Genomic DNA, 20,861 nt, shown 5'->3' with positions numbered 1-20,861 from the left:
TTGTTTATTTTACTCACAAAAATAATGTTAATTGTTTATAGACGGGACAACGTCACGAAAATGATGCACACGCATCGATGTGGCAGGAAGCAGTGCTTTGTTATGGTTCTCGACGGTCATATATCTAGCAACAGTTTACACGAAGCTGCCATGTGGGGAATCGTAGGCGGTTCGTTTCAGTTAGTTGTATCTTGTTCTTGATACCATGTCTTGTTTTGAGGTGTTTTCACTTATTTCTTGTTCTTACTTCAATGAAGGCCTAGGAACAGTTGGTTAACTGCCTTGTTCAGGGGCAGAACAACAGATTTTTACCTTGTCAGATCGGGGATTTGATCTTGCAACCTTCCAACACTCTAACCACTAGGCTACCTGCCACCCCACAATACAGTTGAAGTCGGAAGTTTACATACACCTTAGCCAAATACTTTTAAACTAAATTTTTCACTATTCCTGACATTTAATCCTAGTCAAAATTCCCTGTCTTAGGTCAGTTAGGATCACAACTTTATTTTAAGAATGTGAAATGTCAGAATAATAGTAGAGAGAATTATTTATTTCAGCTTTTATTTCTTTCATCACATTCCCAGTGGGTCAGAAGTTTACATACACTCAATTAATATTTGGTAGCATTGCCAAATTGTTTAACTTGGGTCAAACGTTTCGGGTAGCCTTCCACAAGCTTCCCACAATGAGTTGGGTGAATTTTGGCCCATTCCTCCTGACAGAGCTGGTGTAACTGAGTCAGGTTTGTAGGCCTCCTGCTCGCACACGCCTTTTCAATTCTGCTCCACATTTTCTACAGGATTGAGATCAGGGCTTTGTGATGGCCAATCCAATATTTTATTTTTATTTTTTATTTCACCTTTATTTAACCAGGTAGGCTAGTTGAGAACAAGTTCTCATTTGCAACTGCGACCTGGCCAAGATAAAGCATAGCAGTGTGAACAGACAACACAGAGTTACACATGGAGTAAACAATTAACAAGTCAATAACACAGTAGAAAAAAAGGGGAGTCTATATACATTGTGTGCAAAAGGCATGAGGAGGTAGGCGAATAATTACAATTTTGCAGATTAACACTGGGGTGATAAATGATCAGATGGTCATGTACAGGTAGAGATATTGGTGTGCAAAAGAGCAGAAAAATTTATAAAAACAGTATGGGGATGAGGTAGGTGAAAATGGGTGGGCTATTTACCAATAGACTATGTACAGCTGCAGCGATCGGTTAGCTGCTCAGATAGCAGATGTTTGAAGTTGGTGAGGGAGATAAAAGTCTCCAACTTCAGCGATTTTTGCAATTCGTTCCAGTCACAGGCAGCAGAGTACTGGAACGAAAGGCGGCACAATGAGGTGTTGGCTTTAGGGATGATCAGTGAGATACACCTGCTGGAGCGCGTGCTACGGATGGGTGTTGCCATCGTGACCAGTGAACTGAGATAAGGCGGAGCTTTACCTAGCATGGACTTGTAGATGACCTGGAGCCAGTGGGTCTGGCGACTAATATGTAGCGAGGGCCAGCCGACTAGAGCATACAAGTCGCAGTGGTGGGTGGTATAAGGTGCTTTAGTGACAAAGCGGATGGCACTGTGATAAACTGCATCCAGTTTGTTGAGTAGTGTTGGAAGCAATTTTGTAGATGACGTCGCCAAAGTCGAGGATTGGTAGGATAGTCAGTTTTACTAGGGTAAGTTTGGCGGCGTGAGTGAAGGAGGCTTTGTTGCGGAATAGAAAGCCGACTCTTGATTTGATTTTCGATTGGAGATGTTTGATATGAGTCTGGAAGGAGAGTTTACAGTCTAGCTAGACACCTAGGTACTTATAGATGTCCACATATTCAAGGTTGGAACCATCCAGGGTGGTGATGCTAGTTGGGCATGCGGGTGCAGGCAGCGATCGGTTGAAAAGCATGCATTTGGTTTTACTAGCGTTTAAGAGCAACGTTGTTGTCCTTATGCCATTTTGCAACATCTTTGGGGCGGCAGGGTAGCCTAGTGGTTAGAGCGTTGGACTATTAACCGAAAGGTTGCAAGTTCGAATCCCCGAGCTGACAAGGTACCAATCAGTTGTCTGCCCCTGAACAGGCAGTTAACCCACTGTTCCTAGGCCGTCATTGAAAATAAGAATTTGTTCTTAACTGACTTGCCTAGTAAAATAAAGGTAAAAAAAAATTTTAATGATTGGGGTCACTGTCCATTTGGAAGACCCATTTGCGACCAAGCTTTAACTTCCTGACTGATGTCTAGAGATATTGCTTCAATACATCCACATAATGTTCCTACTCATGATGCCATCTATTTTGTGAAGTGCACCAGTCCCTCCTGCAGCAAAGCAACCCCATAACATGATGCTGCCACCCCCGTGCTTCACGGTTGGGATGGTGTTCTTCGGCTTGCAAGCATCTCCTTTTTTCCTCCAAACATAACAATGGTCATTATGGCCAAACAGTTATATTTTTGTTTCATCAGCCAGAGGACATTTCTCCAAAAAGTACTATATTTGTCCCCATGTGTAATTGCAAACCGTAATCTGTCTTTTTTTGGCGGTTTTGGAGCTGTGGGTTCTTCCTTGCTGAGTGGCCTTTCAGGTTATGTCTATATTTTTTTAATATTTTTTTTATTTCACCTTTATTTAACCAGGTAGGCTAGTTGAGAACAAGTTCTCATTTGCAACTGCGACCTGGCCAAGATAAAAGCATAGCAGTGTGAACAGACAACACAGAGTTACACATGGAGTAAACAATTAACAAGTCAATAACACAGTAGAAAAAAAAGAGAGTCTATATACATTGTGTGCAAAAGGCATGAGGAGGTAGGTGAATAATTAAAATTTTGCAGATTAACACTGGAGTGATAAATGATCAGATGGTCATGTACAGGTAGAGATATTTGTGTGCAAAAGAGCAGAAAAGTAAATAAATATAAACAGTATGGGGATGAGGTAGGTAAAAATGGGTGGGCTATTTACCGATAGACTATGTACAGCTGCAGCGATCGGTTAGCTGCTCAGATAGCAGATGTTTGAAGTTGGTGAGGGAGATAAAAGTCTCCAACTTCAGCGTTTTTTGCAATTCGTTCCAGTCACAGGCAGCAGAGAACTGGAACGAAAGGCGGCCAAATGAGGTGTTGGCTTTAGGGATGATCAGTGACATACACCTGCTGGAGTGCGTGCTACGGGTGGGTGTTGCCATCGTGACCAGTGAACTGAGATAAGGCGGAGCTTACCTAGCATGGACTTGTAGATGACCTGGAGCCAGTGGGTCTGGCGACGAATATGTAGCGAGGGCCAGCCGACTAGAGCATACAGGTCGCAGTGGTGGGTGGTATAAGGTGCTTTAGTAACAAAACGGATGGAACTGTGATAAACTGCATCCAGTTTGCTGAGTAGAGTATTGGAAGCTATTTTGTAGATGACATCACCGAAGTCGAGGATCGGTAGGATAGTCAGTTTTACTAGGGTAAGTTTGGCGGCGTGAGTGAAGGAGGCTTTGTTGCGGAATAGAAAGCCGATTCTAGATTTGATTTTAGATTGGAGAAGTTTGATATGAGTCTGGAAGGAGAGTTTACAGTCTAGCCAGACACCTAGGTACTTATAGATGTCCATATATTCTAGGTCGGAACCATCCAGGGTGGTGATGCTAGTCGGGCGTGCGGGTTGAAAAGCATGCATTTGGTTTTACTAGCGTTTAAGAGCAGTTGGAGGCCATGGAAGGAGTGTTGTATGGCATTGAAGCTCGTTTGGAGGTTAGATAGCACAGTGTCCAAGGACGGGCCGGAAGTATATAGAATGGTGTCGTCTGCGTAGAGGTGGATCAGCGAATCGCCCGCAGCAAGAGCAACATCATTGATATATACAGAGAAAAGAGTCGGCCCGAGAATTTAACCCTGTGGCACCCCCATAGAGACTGCCAGAGGACCGGACAGCATGCCCTCCGATTTGATACACTGAACTCTGTCTGCAAAGTAGTTGGTGAACCAGGCAAGGCAGTCATCAGAAAAACGGAGGCTACTGAGTCTGCAATATGGTGATTGACAGAGTCGAAAGCCTTGGCAAGGTCGATGAAGACGGCTGCACAGTACTGTCTTTTATCGATGGCGGTTATGATATCGTTTAGTACCTTGAGCGTGGCTGAGGTGCACCCGTGACCGGCTCGGAAACCTGATTGCACAGCGGAGAAGGTACGGTGGGATTCGAGATGGTCAGTGACCTGTTTGTTGACTTGCCTTTCGAAGATCTTAGATAGGCAGGGCAGGATGGATATAGGTCTGTAACAGTTTGGGTCCACGGTGTCTCCCCCTTTGAAGATGGCGATGACTGCGGCAGCTTTCCAATCCTTGGGGATCTCAGACGATATGAACGAGAGGTTGAACAGGCTGGTAATAGGGGTTGCGACAATGGCGGCAGATAGTTTCAGAAATAGAGGGTCCAGGTTGTCAAGCCCAGCTGATTTGTACGGGTCCAGGTTTTGCAGCTCTTTCAGAACATCTGCTATCTGGATTTGGGTAAAGGAGAACCTGGAGAGGCTTGGGCGAGTAGCTGCGGGGGGGGGGGGGGGGGGGGGGCGGAGCTGTTGGCCGAGGTTGGAGTAGCCAGGAGGAAGGCATGGCCAGCCGTTGAGAAATGCTTGTTGAAGTTTTCGATAATCATGGATTTATCGGTAGTGACCATGTTACCTAGCCTCAGTGCAGTGGGCAGCTGGGAGGAGGTGCTTTTGTTCTCCATGGACTTCACAGTGTCCCAGAACTTTTTGGAGTTAGAGCTACAGGATGCAAATTTCTGCCTGAAGAAGCTGGCCTTTGCTTTCCTGACTAACTGCGTGTATTGGTTCCTGACTTCGCTGAACAGTTGCATATCGCGGGGACTATTCGTTGCTATTGCAGTCCGCCACAGGATGTTTTTGTGCTGGTCGAGGGCAGTCAGGTCTGGAGTGAACCAAGGGCTATATCTGTTCTTAGTTCTGCATTTTTTGAACGGAGCATGCTTATCTAAAATGGTGAGGAAGTTACTTTTAAAGAATGACCAGGCATCCTCAACTGACGGCATGAGGTCAATATCCTTCCAGGATACCCGGGCCAGGTCGATTAGAAAGGCCTGCTCACAGAAGTGTTTTAGGGAGTGTTTGACAGTGATGAGGGGTGGTCGTTTGACTGCGGATCCGTAGCGGATACAGGCAATGAGGCAGTGATCGCTGAGATCCTGTTTACAGATTTAGGGTTGTACCTGGTGGGTTCCTTGATGATTTGGGTGAGATTAAGGGCATCTAGCTTAGATTGTAGGACTGCCGGGGTGTTAAGCATATATCAGTTTAGGTTTAACTCTGAAGCTAGATGGGGGGCGATCAATTCACAAATGGTGTCCAGGGCACAGCTGGGAGCTGAGGGGGGTCGGTAGCAGGCGACAACAGTGAGAGACTTATTTCTGAAGAGAGTCATTTTAAAATCAGTAGTTCGAACAGTTTGGGTATGGACCTGGAAAGTATGATATTACTTTGCAGGCTATCTCTGCAGTAGACTGCAACTCCTCCCCCTTTGGCAGTTCCATCTTGACGGAAAATGTTATAGTTGGGTATGGAAATCTCAGAATTTTTGGTGGCCTTCCTGAGCCAGGATTCAGACACTGCAAGGACATCAGGGTTAGCAGAGTGTGCTAAAGCAGTGAGTAAAACAAACTTAGGGAGGAGGCTTCTGATGTTGACATGCATGAAACCAAGGCTTTTTCAATCACAGAAGTCAACAAATGAGGGTGCCTGGGGACATGCAGGGCCTGGGTTTACCTCCACATCACCCGCGGAACAGAGGGGCATGGTAGAATATATTCAGGGCATAATGCGCAGACAGGGGTATGGTGGGGTGCGGGTACAGCGGAGGTAAGCCCAGGCACTGGGTGATGATAAGAGAGGTTGCATCTCTGGACATGCTGGTTGTAATGGGTGAGGTCACCGCATGTGTGAGAGGTGGGACAAAGGAGGTATCAGGGGTATGAAGAGTGGACCTAGGGGCTCCATTGTAAACTAAAACAATGATAACTAACCTGAACAACAGTATACAAGGCATATTGACATTTGAGAGAGACATACAGCGAGGCATACAGTAATCACAGGTGTTGAATGGGAGAGCTAGCTAAAACAGTAGGTGAGACAACAACAGCTAATCAGCTAGCACAACAACAGCAGGTAAAATGGTGTTGACTAGGCAGAGAGGGTCGGATTAACTACACACAGAGCCTGAGTGCGGCCGACAGATAAAACATAAACAAACAGAATGGAGTACCGTGATTAATGGACAGTCCAGCAGGCATCAGCTATGTAGCCAAGTGATCACAGTGTCCAGGGGGCAGCGGTGGATGGGACAGGGAAGCTAGACTGGTGAGTATTATCCAGGCAAAAAGAAAACTGGCCGGCTGTGCAAAAGGTAAAAGCCGCTAGCAGTGGCTAACACTGACTAAATAGCTTGTAGCTAGTTAGCTGGTTCTTGAATGTGGTTCTTGAATGTGTTCTAAAAATAAAAAATAATAGTGATTCCGTATCACATTGGGTGAGGCAGGTTACCGGAAGGTATAATCGAATAAAAAATCGAAAAGAGATTGAAAGTAAATATGGGTCCAGTGAGTGGTTGGGCTGGCTGGGGACGCGGCGATTCAGACAGTTAGCAGGCCTGTGCTAACAAGCTAACAGTTAGTAGGCCGGGGCTAAACAAGCTAGCAGTTAGCAGACAGGGGCTAAACAAGCTAGCAGTTATAGCAGGCCGAATTAGCAAGCAAGCAGATAGCAAGGGCTAGAAAGTACTCGTTTTATTGTGGATGTACAGTGGGGCAAAAAGTATTTAGTCAGATAACAATTGTGTAAGTTCTCCCAGTTAAAAAGATGGGAGAGGCCTGTAATTTTCATCATAGTGAGTCTTCAACTATTACAGACAAAATGAGAAAAAAAATCCAGAAAATCACATTGTAGGATTTTTCATGAATTTAATTGCAAATTATGGTGGAAAATAAGTATTTGGTCAATAACAAAAGTTTATCTCAATACTTTGTTATATACCCTTTGTTGGCAATGACAGAGGTCAAACGTTTTCTGTAAGTCTTCACAAGGTTTTCACACACCGTTGCTGGTATTTTGGCCCATTCCTCCATGCAGATCTCTTCTAGAGCAGTGATGTTTTGGGGCTGTTGCTGGGCAACACGGACTTTCAACTCCCTCCAAAGATTTTCTATGGGGTTGAGATCTGGAGACTGGCTAGGCCACTCCAGGACCTTGAAATGCTTCTTACGAAGCCACTCCTTCGTTGCCGGGGTGGTGTGTTTGGGATCATTGTCATGCTGAAAGACCCAGCCACGTTTCATCTTCAATGCCCTTGCTGATGGAAGGAGGATTTCACTCAAAATCTCACGATACATGGCCCCATTCATTCTTTCCTTTACACGGATCAGTCGTCCTGGTCCCTTTGCAGAAAAACAGCCCCAAAGCATGATGTTTCCACCCCCATGCTTCACAGTAGGTATGGTGTTCTTTGGATGCAACTCAGCATTCATGATCCTCCAAACACGACGAGTTGAGTTTTTACCAAAAAGTTGTATTTTGGTTTCATCTGACCATATGACATATGAAATCCTGGCATTGCAGGATTTGAGTCCCTGGCGGCGTAGTGTGTTACTGATGGCAGGCTTTGTTACTTTGGTCCCATTTTTTTTCTCATTGTGTCTGTCATAGTTGAAGTGTACCTATGATGAAAATTACAGGCCTCTCTCATATTTTTAAGTGGGAGAACTTGCACAATTGGTGGCTGACTAAATACTTTTTTGCCCCAATGTAGATATTTTTGTACCTGTTTCCTCCAGCATCATAACAAGGTCCTTTGCTGTTGTACTGGAATTGATTTGCACTTTTCACACCAAAGTACTTCATCTCTAGGAGACAGAGTGCGTCTTCTTCCTGAGTGGTATGACGGCAGCATGATCCCATGGTGTTTATACTTGCGTACTATTGTTTGTACAGGTAAACGTGGTACCTTCAGGCATTTGGAAATTGCTCTCAAGGATGAACCAGACTTGTGGAGGTCTACAATTTGTTTTCTGGGGTCTTGGCTGATTTCCTTTGATTTTCCCATGATGTCAAGCAAAGAGGCACTAAGTTTGATGGTAGACCTTGAAATACACCCACAGGTACACCTCCAAATGACTCAAATGATGTCAATTAGCTTATCGGAAGCTTCTGAAGTCATGTCATCATTTTCAGGAATTTTCCAAGCTGTTTAAAGGCACAGTCAACTTAGTGTATGTAAACTTCTGACCCACTGGAATTGTGATACAGTGAATAATAATTTAAATAATCTGTCTGAAAACACGTGTTGGAGAAATTACTTGTGCCATGCACGAAGTAGATGTCCTAACCGACTTGCCAAAACAATAGCTTGTTATGAAGATATTTGTGGAGTGGTTGAAAAACTAGATTTAATGACTCCACCCTAAGTGTATGTAAACTTCAGACTTTAAGAAGATATTTGTGGAGTGGTTGAAAAACTAGATTTAATGACTCCACCCTAAGTCTATGTAAACTTCAGACTTCAACTGTAGTTTACATGTTGTCAACAATCTAAGCCAACCCAGTCTGTTTAGCCCCATTGTTTCATACAACCACTTCGTCTATATACAACTGAGTGTGAGTAAAGTCAAAAACATTTGGTTCCTTATACGCAATTGAAGTCACTAAAGTGGATGTGGTGCTGGTCCTTGTGAAAGCAATTGTAACAATAACAGAAGAAGTAGTCGTAATAGAATGTACATTACAGTGGAATGGGTCAGGGGGAGTGCAGCGCCATTGGTAGAGGTGCCTACAGCTGCCGTCATAGTTTGCAGCAGCATGTGTTGTTACTGTTAAAATACTGAACTAAATCCAAGGTTCATTGAACCAGAATCTTATCAACACAGGGTAACATCAAAGAATGGTATGCAACAATGAAACAAAATGGAGACAGATGGTTATCACCAACTATGTTCAACCAGTCCTTCACTATTCACACGCAAGTACTCCAGGGAGGTCTCTCCATGTTGGTGAATACAGGGGATCTCAGAGAAGCATGGAAGGTGAGGAGGGTTTCAGAATGTGTGATTGCTTTGGTGGGATTAGCCAGATGTGTTGCCAACTGCACACTGTATGTCAGTGTGAAAACAGATAAACATTCATTTCCCATCTCTCATGTAATATGACCCACATCACAGTAATAAATAGATAAGCTATTTCAAGTATTTTGCTCTATGCGATCTGATCCGAAACACAGCTTAACGGTAAAACCAGACGATTTACCTTTTCCATTGACGTTTATAGCCTATGTCTGAATACTTTAATGTAACATTTCACGAGTAGACAATAAATCATTTATAAACATAATACATATATCATAACCATTGCAAAATACATTTCTCACCTTTTCTGGCCATGATGATTTCATATTCCCGAAGTAGCCATAGAAGAAATGACCATGCACATCTCTAATTTAATTGGCCTATTAGATAGGCTATTATAATTTCAAGCTTTTGCTCAATGCATCTGAAAGGGAGCGTGGCTTATAACAGAGTAGAATTTAACACGTGAAAAGACAGTTGACCTTTTGGATTGAAGTGTGTAGGCTATCACTGTAAGTGATATAGTTTTTAAAAAATATATGATTTTGCGGGCAGCGCAGCATAGGTTCGGGAAAAAGTAAATGCTAAAAATGATTGAATTCAAACAATCTGTTGTTTGTTACAGGTCCACAGCAATACAGGTCCACAGCAATTTGTAATTGTTTTTGTATTTCAGAAACGGTATGATAGGCTAAAACAATTGTCACTGCAAAAGAAAACATTAGTTATAATGCTCATTCACGTGCATTTATATGGGAAACATTTATATATTTAACATTTATAACGGGAAACATGTGTAAGTATGCTGTGCGCTAAGTTTATACATCTCTATAGTTTTGTGTGTCTCTATATACAGTGCTTTCAGAAAGAATTTAAACCCCTTGACTTTTTCCACTTTCTTATGTTACAGCTTTATTCTAAAATTGTCACGGGTGTCGAAAGAAGAGGACCAAGGTGCAGCGTGGTGAGCGTAGATTTTCTCTTTATTTGGAAAACGACGCCGAACAAAACAATAAACACTACAAAAACAAACCTTGAAGCTAAAGGCTATGTGCCCTAAACAAAGTCAACTTCCCACAAAGAAAGGAGAAAAAAACGATAGACAGCTGTCCCTGATTGAGAACCATACCTGGCCAAAACATAGAAACACCAAATCATAGAAAACGAAACATAGAATGCCCACCCAATGCCCACCCTGACCAAACTAAATAGAGACATTAAAAGGCTCTCTACGGTCAGGGCGTGACAGAAATGCCTAAAATATGTTTTTTCACTCGTCAATCTACACAATACCCCATAATGACAAAGCGAAAACAAGTTTTTAGAAATTATTGCAAATTTATACAAAATAAATCTGGTTTCTCATGGTCTGAGAGTGTTTAGGTAGCTTTTGGCAAATTCCAAGCGGGCTGTCATGTGCCTTTTACTAAGGAGTGGCTTCCTTCTGAACACTCTTCCATAAAGGCCTGAATGGTGGAGTGCTGCAGAGATGGTTGTACTTTGGCAAGGTTCTCCCATCTCCACAGAAGAACTCTAGAGTTCTGTCAGAGTGACCATCGGGTTCTTGGTCACCTCCAAGGCCCTTCTTCCCTGATTGCTCAGTTTGGCCTGGGCAGTCAGCTCTAGGAAGAGTCTTGGTGGTTCCAAATTTCTTCCATTTAAGATTTTTATTTATTTATTTATTTAACCTTTATTTAACCAGGTAGGCTAGTTGAGAACAAGTTCTCATTTACAACTGCGACCTGGTCAAGATAAAGCACAGCAGTTCAACATATACAACAACACAGAGTTACACATGGAATAGACAAACATACAGTCAATAATACAGTAGAAAAAAAGAAAAGTCTATATACAGTGAGTTCAAATGAGGTAGGATAAGGGAGGTAAGGAAATAAATAGGCCATGGTGGCGAAGTAATTACAATATAGCAATTAAACACTGGAATGGTAGATGTGCAGAAGATGATGAATGTGCAAGTAGAGATACTGGGGTGCAAAGGAGCAAGATAAATAAATAAATACAGTGTGGAGATGAGGGAGTTGGATGGCCTGTTTACAGGTGCAGTGATCTGTGAGCTGCTCTGACAGCTGGTGCTTAAAGCTAGTGAGGGAGATTAGAGTCTCCAGCTTCAGTGAAGTTTGTTCCAGTCATTGGCAGCAGAGAACTGGAAGGAAAGGCGGCCAAAGGAGGAATTGGCTTTGGGATATACCTGCTGGAGCGCGTGCTACGGGTGGGTGCTGCTATGGTGACCAGTGAACTGAGATAAGGCGGGGCTTTACCTAGCAGAGACTTGTAGATGACCTGGAGCCAGTGGGTTTGGCGACGAGTATAAAGCCAGGGCCAGCCAACGAGAGCGTACAGGTCACAGTGGTGGGTAATATATGGGGCTTCGGTGACAAAACGGATGGCACTGTGATAGACTGCATCCAATTTGTTGAGTAGAGTGTTGGAGGCTATTTTATAAATGACATTGCCGAAGTCGAGGATCAGTAGGATGGTCAGTTTTACGAGGGTATGTTTGGCAGCATGAGTGAAGGATGTTTTGTTGCGAAATAGGAAGCCGATTCTAGATTTAATTTAGGATTAGAGATGCTTAATGTGAGCCTGGAAGTAGAGTTTACAGTCTAGTCAGACACCTAGGTATTTGTAGTTGTCCACATATTCTAAGTCAGAACCGTCCAGAGTAGTGATGCTGGACGGGCGGTGATCGGTTGAAGAGCATGCATTTAGTTTTACTTGCATATAAGAGCAGTTGAAGCTTGTTTGGAGGTTAGTTAACACAGTGTCCAAAGAAGGGCCGGAAGTATATGGAATGGTGTCGTCTGCGTAGAGGTGGATCAGAGACTCACCAGCAGCAAGAGCGACATCATTGATGTATACAGAGAAGAGTCGGCCTGAGAATTAAACCCTGTGGCACCCCCATAGAGACTGCCAGAGGTCATGACAACAGGCCCTCCGATTTGACACACTGAACTCTATCAGAGAAGTAGTTGGTGAATCAGGCGAGGCAATCATTTGAGTCTGCCAATAAGAATGTGGTGATTGACAGAGTCCAAAGCCTTGGCCAGGTCGATGAATACTGCTGCACAGTAATGTCTCTTATCGATGGCGGTTATGATATCGTTTATGACCTTGAGCGTGGCTGAGGTGCACCCATGACCAGCTTTGAAACCAGATTGCATAGCGGAGGTACGGTGGGATTCGAAATAATTGTTCATCTGTTTGTTCACTTGGCCTTCGAAGACCTTAGAAAGGCAGGGTAGGATAGATATAGGTCTGCAGCAGTTTGGGTCTAGAGTGTCTCCCCCTTTGAAGAGGGGGATGAGCGCAGCAGCTTTCCAGTCTTTGGGATTCTCAGAAAGAGAGGTTGAATAGGGGTTGCTAGTAATAGGGATTGCAACAATTTTGGCAGATAATTTTAAAAAGAGAGGGTCCAGATTCTCTAGCCCAGCTGATTTGTAGGGGTCCAGATGTTAAGCTCTTTAAGAACATCAGCTGACTGGATTTGGGTGAAATAGAAATGGGGAGGGTTGGTTGAGTTGCTGTGGGGAGTGCAGGGCTGTTGACCAGTATAGGGGTAGCCAGGTGGAAAGCCTGGCCAGCGGTAGAAAAATGCTTATTGAAATTCTCAATTATAGTGGATTTATCGGTGGTGACAGTGTTTCCTAGCCTCAGTGCAGTGGGCAGCTGGGAGGAGGTGCTCTTATTCTCCATGGACTTTACAGTGTCCCACAACTTTTTTGAGTTTATGCTTCAGGGTGCAAATTTCTGTTGAAAATCTAGCCTTAGCTTTCCTAACTGCCTGTGCATATTGGTTCCTAACTTACCTGAAAAGTTGCATATCACGGGGGCTATTCGATGCTAATGCAGAAAGCCACAGGGTGTTTTTGTGCTGGTCAAGGGCAGTCAGGTCTGGAGAGAACCAAGGGCTATATCTGTTCCTGGCTCTACATTTTTTGAAAGGGGCATGTTGATTTAAGATGGTGAGGAAAGCACTTTTAAAGAATGACCAAGCATCCTCTAATGACGGAATGAGGTCAATATCCTTCCAGGATACCCGGGCCAGATCGATTAGAAAGGCCTGCTTGCTGAAGTGTTTTAGGGAGCGATTGATAGTGATGAGGGGTGATCGTTTGACCGCAGACCCATTACGGATGCAGCCGATGAGGCAGTGATCGCTGAGATCTTAGTTGAAAACAGCAGAGGTATATTTGGAGGGCAAGTTGGTTAGGGTGATATCTATGAGTGTGCCCGTGTTGACGGATTTGGGGTTGTACCTGGTGGGTTCATTGATAATTTTGTGAGAGATCGAGGGCATCAAGCTTAGATTGTAGGATGGCCGGGGTGTTAAGCATGTCCCAGTTTAGGTAACAGCACGAGCTCTGAAGATAGATGGGGGGGCAATCAGTTCACATATGGTATCAAGGGCACAGCTGGGGGCAGAGGGTGGTCAATATCAAGCGGCAACTGTGAGAAACTTGATTCTGGAAAGGTGGATTTTTAAAAGTAGAACCTCGAATTGTTTGGGTACAGACCTGGATAGTAAGACAGAACTCTGCAGGCTATCTCTGCAGTAGATTGCAACACCTCCGCCTTTGGCAGTTCTATCTTGTTGGAAAATGTTATAGTTGAATGATGGAGGCCACTATGTTCTTGGGGACCTTCAATGCTGCAGACATTTTTTGGTACCCTTCCCCAGATCTGTGCCTCGACACAATCCTGTCTCGGAGCTCTACGGACAATTCCTTCGACTTCATAGCTTGGTTTTTGCTCTGACATGCACTGTCAACTGTGGGACCTTATATAGACAGGTGTGTGCCTTTCCAAATCATGTCCAAACAATTGAATTTATCACAGGTGGACTTCAATCAAGTTGCAGAAACATTTCAAGGATGATCAATGGAAACAGGATGCACCCGAGCTCAATTTCAATTCTCATAGCAAAGGGTCTGGGTAGTTACAGTGAGGGAAAAAAGTATTTGATCCCCTGCTGATTTTGTCCGTTTGTCCACTGATAAAACCTCTTACCTTGGAATATTGAAGTCTCATGTTAAAAGGAACCTCTAGTAACTCCCCGGCCCGCATGAGGGAGCGTAATCATCGACTGACACTAATTAGCATAACGCAACGGACATAAATATTCCTAGAAAATATTCCTTTTCATGAAAATCACAAGTGAAATACAGTGCCTTGCGAAAGTATTCGGCCCCCTTGAACTTTGCGACCTTTTGCCACATTTCAGGCTTCAAACATAAAGATATAAAACTGTATTTTTTTGTGAAGAATCAACAACAAGTGGGACACAATCATGAAGTGGAACGACATTTATTGGATATTTCAAACTTTTTTAACAAATCAAAAACTGAAAAATTGGGCGTGCAAAATTATTCAGCCCCTTTACTTTCAGTGGAGCAAACTCTCTCCAGAAGTTCAGTGAGGATCTCTGAATGATCCAATGTTGACCTAAATGACTAATGATGATAAATACAATCCACCTGTGTGTAATCAAGTCTCCGTATAAATGCACCTGCACTGTGATAGTCTCAGAGGCCCGTTAAAAGCGCAGAGAGCATCATGAAGAACAAGGAACACACCAGGCAGGTCCGAGATACTGTTGTGAAGAAGTTTAAAGCTGGATTTGGATACAAAAAGATTTTCCAAGCTTTAAACATCCCAAGGAGCACTGTGCAAGCGATAATATTGAAATGGAAGGAGTATCAGACCACTGCAAATCTACCAAGACCTGGCTGTCCCTCTAAACTTTCAGCTCATACAAGGAGAAGACTGATCAGAGATGCAGCCAAGAGGCCCATGATCACTCTGGATGAACTGCAGAGATCTACAGCTGAGGTGGGAGACTCTGTCCATAGGACAACAATCAGTCGTATATTGCACAAATCTGGCCTTTATGGAAGAGTGGCAAGAAGAAAGCTATTTCTTAAAGATATCCATAAAAAGTGTTGTTTAAAGTTTGCCACAAGCCACCTGGGAGACACACCAAACATGTGGAAGAAGGTGCTCTGGTCAGATTAAACCAAAATTGAACTTTTTGGCAACAATGCAAAACGTTATGTTTGGCGTAAAAGCAACACAGCCCATCACCCTGAACACACCATCCCCACTGTCAAACATGGTGGTGGCAGCATCATGGTTTGGGCCTGCTTTTCTTCAGCAGGGACAGGGAAGATGGTTAAAATTGATGGGAAGATGGATGGAGCCAAATACAGGACCATTCTGGAAGAAAACCTGATGGAGTCTGCAAAAGACCTGAGACTGGGACGGAGATTTGTCTTCCAACAAGACAATGATCCAAAACATAAAGCAAAATCTACAATGGAATGGTTCAAAAATAAACATATCCAGGTGTTAGAATGGCCAAGTCAAAGTCCAGACCTGAATCCAATCGAGAATCTGTGGAAAGAACTGAAAACTGCTGTTCACAAATGCTCTCCATCCAACCTCACTGAGCTCGAGCTGTTTTGCAAGGAGGAATGGGAAAAAATGTCAGTCTCTCCATGTGCGAAACTGATAGAGACATACCCCAAGCGACTTACAGCTGTAATCGCAGCAAAAGGTGGCGCTACAAATTATTAACTTAAGGGGGCTGAATAATTTTGCATGGCCAATTTTTCAGTTTGTGATTTGTTAAAAAAGTTTGAAATATCCAATAAATGTCGTTCCACTTCATGATTGTGTCCCACTTGTTGTTGATTCTTCACAAAAAAATACAGTTTTATATCTTTATGTTTGAAGCCTGAAATGTGGCAAAAGGTCGCAAAGTTCAAGAGGGCCGAATACTTTCGCAAGGCACTGTATATTGAGACACACTTTTGTTAATCACCCTGTCATCTCAGAATTTCAAAATATGCTTTACAGCCAAAGCTAGACAAGCATTTGTGTAAGTTTATCGATAGCCTAGCATAGCATTTTGTCCAGCTAGCAGCAGGTAACTTGGTCACGGAAATCAGAAAAGCAATCAAATTAAATTGTTTACTTTTGATGAGCTTCGGATGTTTTCACTCACGAGACTCCCAGTTAGATAGCCAATGTTCCTTTTTTCCCAAAATATTATTTTTGTAGGCGAAATAGCTCCGTTTGTTCTTCACGTTTGGCTGAGAAATCTCCCGGAAATTGCAGTCACGAAAACGGCGAAAAATATTCCATAATATCGACAGAAACATGGAAAACGTTGTTTATAATCAATCCTCAAGGTGTTTTTCAAATATCTATTCGATAATATTTCCACCGGGACAATTCGTTTTTCAGTAGGACCGATTGGAATAATGGCTACCTCTGTATTTTACACGAGAATCACTCTGGGAGCATCAGGTGACCACTTGCGCAATGTAGCCGCTTACAGGTATTCTTCAACATAAATGCGGAAAACTACGTCACAATGCTGTAGACACCTTGGGGAATACGGAGAAAAAGTAATCTGGTTGATAGCCCATTCACTGCTCAATAGGGACGCATTGGAACGCAGCGCTTTCAAAACATGAGGCACTTCCGGATTGGATTTTTCTCAGGCTTTCGCCTGCAACATCAGTTCTGTTATACTCACAGACAATATTTTTACAGTTTTGGAAACTTTAGAGTATTTTCTATCCTAAGCTGTCTAGCATTATTGCATATTCTAGCATCTTGTCCTGACAAAATATCCCATTTACTACGGGAACATTCTTTTTTCAAAAATGAAAATACTGCCCCCTAGTCACAAAAGGTTCAAAGGAACCTACAACTTTCATATGTTCTCATGTTCTGAGCAAGGAACTTAAACGTCAGCTTTCTTACATGGCACATATTTCACTTTTACGTTCTTCTCCAACACTTTGTTTTTGCATTATTTTAAACCAAATAAAAAATGTTTTATTATTTCTTTGAGGCGAAATTGATTCTTATTGATGTATTATATTAAGTTACAATAAGTGATCATTCAGTATTGTTGTAATTGTCATTATTACAAATAAATAAACAAATCGGCCGATTAATCGGTATTGTCTTTTTTTGGTCCTCCAATAATCGGTATCGGCGTTGAAAAAAATCATAATCAGTCGACCTCTACTATTATGCGTAGATTACTTAGGATTTTAATTGGATTTAATCCATTTTCGAATAAGACTGTAACATAAAAAAGTAAATGGGTCTGAATCCTTCCCGAAGGCACTGAATATCTCACTAGGTCAGGATATTTAAGCCTACATATAGCCACTAGTTCAAATATATCAATGATATTTGTTATTTCCTTAAGTGCATGAGGGTGATAGTTTGTAGTGTGATTTCCTTTATGGTCCATTGAGGTATTAAAACTGTATTATAATCTCCCACCATAATAATAGAGTCTTGTATTGCTTGTAGGCAAGATCAGTTATGATAGATATTTTCAAAGAAGCGTTGATAACCATTATTTGGAAACGTGGATCCTCAATATATTAACGTTCATGTGCCTTTAACAAACTTGTATTCCGTCCATGAATACAAATCAAATTGTTAAATTACGAGCCCAGTTTGTTTAGCCATGGAAAAAGGTGGGAACCTTCCTGCTAGCCATGATTGGCTGAGATAATGGATGGGCTGGACATGCCGGGTGGTGAGTTTGGACTGGTTTGCCATGTAGCATGCTTCTGTGTATAATGTGAGCTGTTCAGTATGTGTTGATAGTCTTTCTACCGCAGCGTTTTTGAAAGATATAACGTTAGCCATCGAGAACTACAAAAGTTTTGCTACTTTTCTCAACAACATTGATGACCTGAATTTAGGCGCTATCAACAGATCAGTTTCACATGGCACGGCTAGTGTGAACCGGAGGGACTTGACACAACGCTGACCAAACAAGGGGTGCATTCGTAAATTCACTCTGGCTATCTACTCTCTAGCACACTGAGCTAGAGCGCAGAATAACTGATGAATTTACGAATGATTAACACCCGTTGAATATGGCCAGTGTCGGTAAAAGTCAGCAAAAAAGGCGTAATTAAATTGTTGCCAGTAGCACAGCTACAGTCACTAACGCGCTGGATGAAATGAAAACACCTTAACCTTTTTGGGATAGGGGGCAGCATTTTCACTTTTGGATGAATAGCATGCCCAGAGTGAACTGCCTCCTACTCTGTCCCAGATGCTAATATATGCATATTATTATTAGTATTGGATAGAAAACACTCTGTTTGAATGATGTCTGTGAGTATAACAGAACTCATATGGCAGGCGAAAACCTGAGAAAAATCTAACCCGGAAGTGGGAAATCTGAGGTTTGTAGTTTTTCAACTCAATTTCAATTGAGTTGAAAAAATTCAATTGAAGATTCAGGGTGATATTAGTTATGTTTCACTTCCCAAGGCTTCCACTAGATGTCAACAGTATTTAGAACCTGTTTTGAGGATTATGTTTGTTTCTACGGGCTGTAACGGAACTTTTTGAACTTTCCGTCCGACGTTCGGCGCGACCTGAACGCTTTTGGATTTGTTTACTAAACGCCCTAACAAAAGAAGATATTTGGACAAAACTGATGGACATTATCGAACAAATCAAAACACTTATGGTGGAACTGGGATTCCTGGGAGTGCATTCTGATGAAGATCATCAAAGGTAAGTGAATATTTAAAATGCTATTTCTGAGTAATGTTGACTACCTGGTTGACTATCTTTTTGGCTGCTTTGTTGTCTAAAGGCTGATTATTGCATGGTTTGCTTTTTCTGTAAAGTTTTTTTTAAATCTGACATGGCGGTTGCATTAAGGAGAAGTTTATCTAAAGTTCCATGTATAATAGTCATATCTTTATCAATGTTTATTATGAGTATTTCTATAAACTGATGTGGCTCTCTGCAATATCACCGCATGTTTTAGAACTACGGAACGTAACGCGCCAATATAAACTCCGATTTTTTAAAATAGAAATATGAACTTTATCAAACAAAACATACATGTATTGTGTAACATGAAGTCCTATGAATGTCATCTGATGAAGATCATCAAAGGTTAGTGATTAATTTTATCTCTATTTCTGCTTTTTGTGATTCCTCTCTTTGGCTGGAAAAAATGGCTGTGTTTTTCTGTGGCTTGGTGGTGACCTAACATAATCGTTTGTGGTGCTTTAACTGTAAATCCTTTTTGAAATCAGACACTGTGGCTCGATTAACGAGAATTTTATCTTTAAAATGGTGTAAAATACGTGTATGCTTGAGGAATTTTAATTATGAGATTTTTGTTGTTTTAAATTTGTCGCCCTGCACTTTCACTGGGTGTTGCGGGGGGGGGGAGTAAAATGGTCAGAGTGAGATTGTCTCTCATTTGTCCTGGAAGTAGCTAGCAAGCTAGCCAACGTTAGCCTGGGTGCTTGACTGCCATTGTGAGGTCAGAACTCTCGGCGAGAGTGAGCTCTGAACGCTCCGAGAGCAAAACACTCTGAATTTGACAACGTTTTGAATTTACAAACGCCCAGAGTGTGCAGCCTAGCACTCCAGATTGAATTTACGAACACACCCAAGATGTAGCTACAAACAAAACTAAGTTAAATGGTTCCCATCTGCCGGGAAGCATTCATCTATGTATACGGGTAAGAGTCTAACTACATTTTCAAATATAACCTTTGAATTTTGTCAGATAGTAGTTTTTATTGCAAGTTAAAGCATACTGTTAGTTGCAGTGGCTTGCAAACGTTAGCTTGATAGCTCACTAGCTAATGTTACATTTATGATCTGTGTAGTAATATTATTAAAATCAGAATCCATTTGCATTGCTAGTTATAGCCTAATGTTAGCTAGCTACAATTGAATCTAGTTTGTAAGCTTTAGCTACCTGCAGATTCATAATACAACTATGACAATGTTTGTATTGGTAACAGTGTGAGTACGGATTATAGTGGTTCATTGTTAAGTTAGCTACCTACATGTCTAAACAAAAGACTCCACTTCGGCCGGATTATCACATGAACCATCAAATTAGCCAGGTGTGTCTGGGGGTGATAACGGCCATCTATTGCATTTCATGACACAACTACTCATTCAAGGGTTTTTCAAAACTATGAAATAACACACATGTAATCATGTAGTAGCCAAAAATGTGTTAAACAAATCAAAATATATTCTTCAAAGCCACCCTTTGCCTTGATGACAGCTTTTTGCACACTCTTGGCATTCTCTTGACCAGCTTCATGAGGTAATCACCTGGAACGCACTTCAATTAATAGAGTTCCTCTGTCCAGTGTCTGTGTTCTTTTGCTCATCTAAATCTTTTCTTTTTATTGGCCAGTCTGAGATATGGCTTTTTCTTTGCAACTCTGCCTAGAAGGCCATCATCCCGGAGTCACCTCTTCACTGTTGACGTTGAGACTGGTGTTTAGCTGGTACTTTAATGAATCCGCCAGTTGAGGACTTGCGAGGCATCTGTTTCTCAAACTAGACACTAATGTACATTTCCTCTGGCTCAGTTGTGCACTGGGGCCTCCCACTCCTCTTTCTATTCTGGTTAGAGACGGTTTGCGCTGTTCTGTGAAGGGAGTAGTACACAGCGTTGTACCAGATCTTCAGTTTCTTGGCAATTCCTCGCATGGAAAAGCGTTAATTTCTCAGAACAAGAACAGACTAACGAGTTTCAGAAGAAAGTACTTTGTTTCTGGCCATTTTGAGCCTGTAATCGAACCCACAAATGCTGATGCTCCAGATACTCAACTAGTCTAAAGGAGGACAATTTTATGCTATAATAGTCAACGTCTACACTGTATTTCTGATAAATTTGATGTTATTT

The sequence above is a fragment of the Oncorhynchus kisutch genome, linkage group LG14 (assembly GCF_002021735.2).
Source record: "Oncorhynchus kisutch isolate 150728-3 linkage group LG14, Okis_V2, whole genome shotgun sequence".
Taxonomy (NCBI): domain Eukaryota; kingdom Metazoa; phylum Chordata; class Actinopteri; order Salmoniformes; family Salmonidae; genus Oncorhynchus; species Oncorhynchus kisutch.
The sequence above is the reverse complement of the archived record's forward strand: the minus strand, read 5'-3'. Positions refer to the sequence as shown.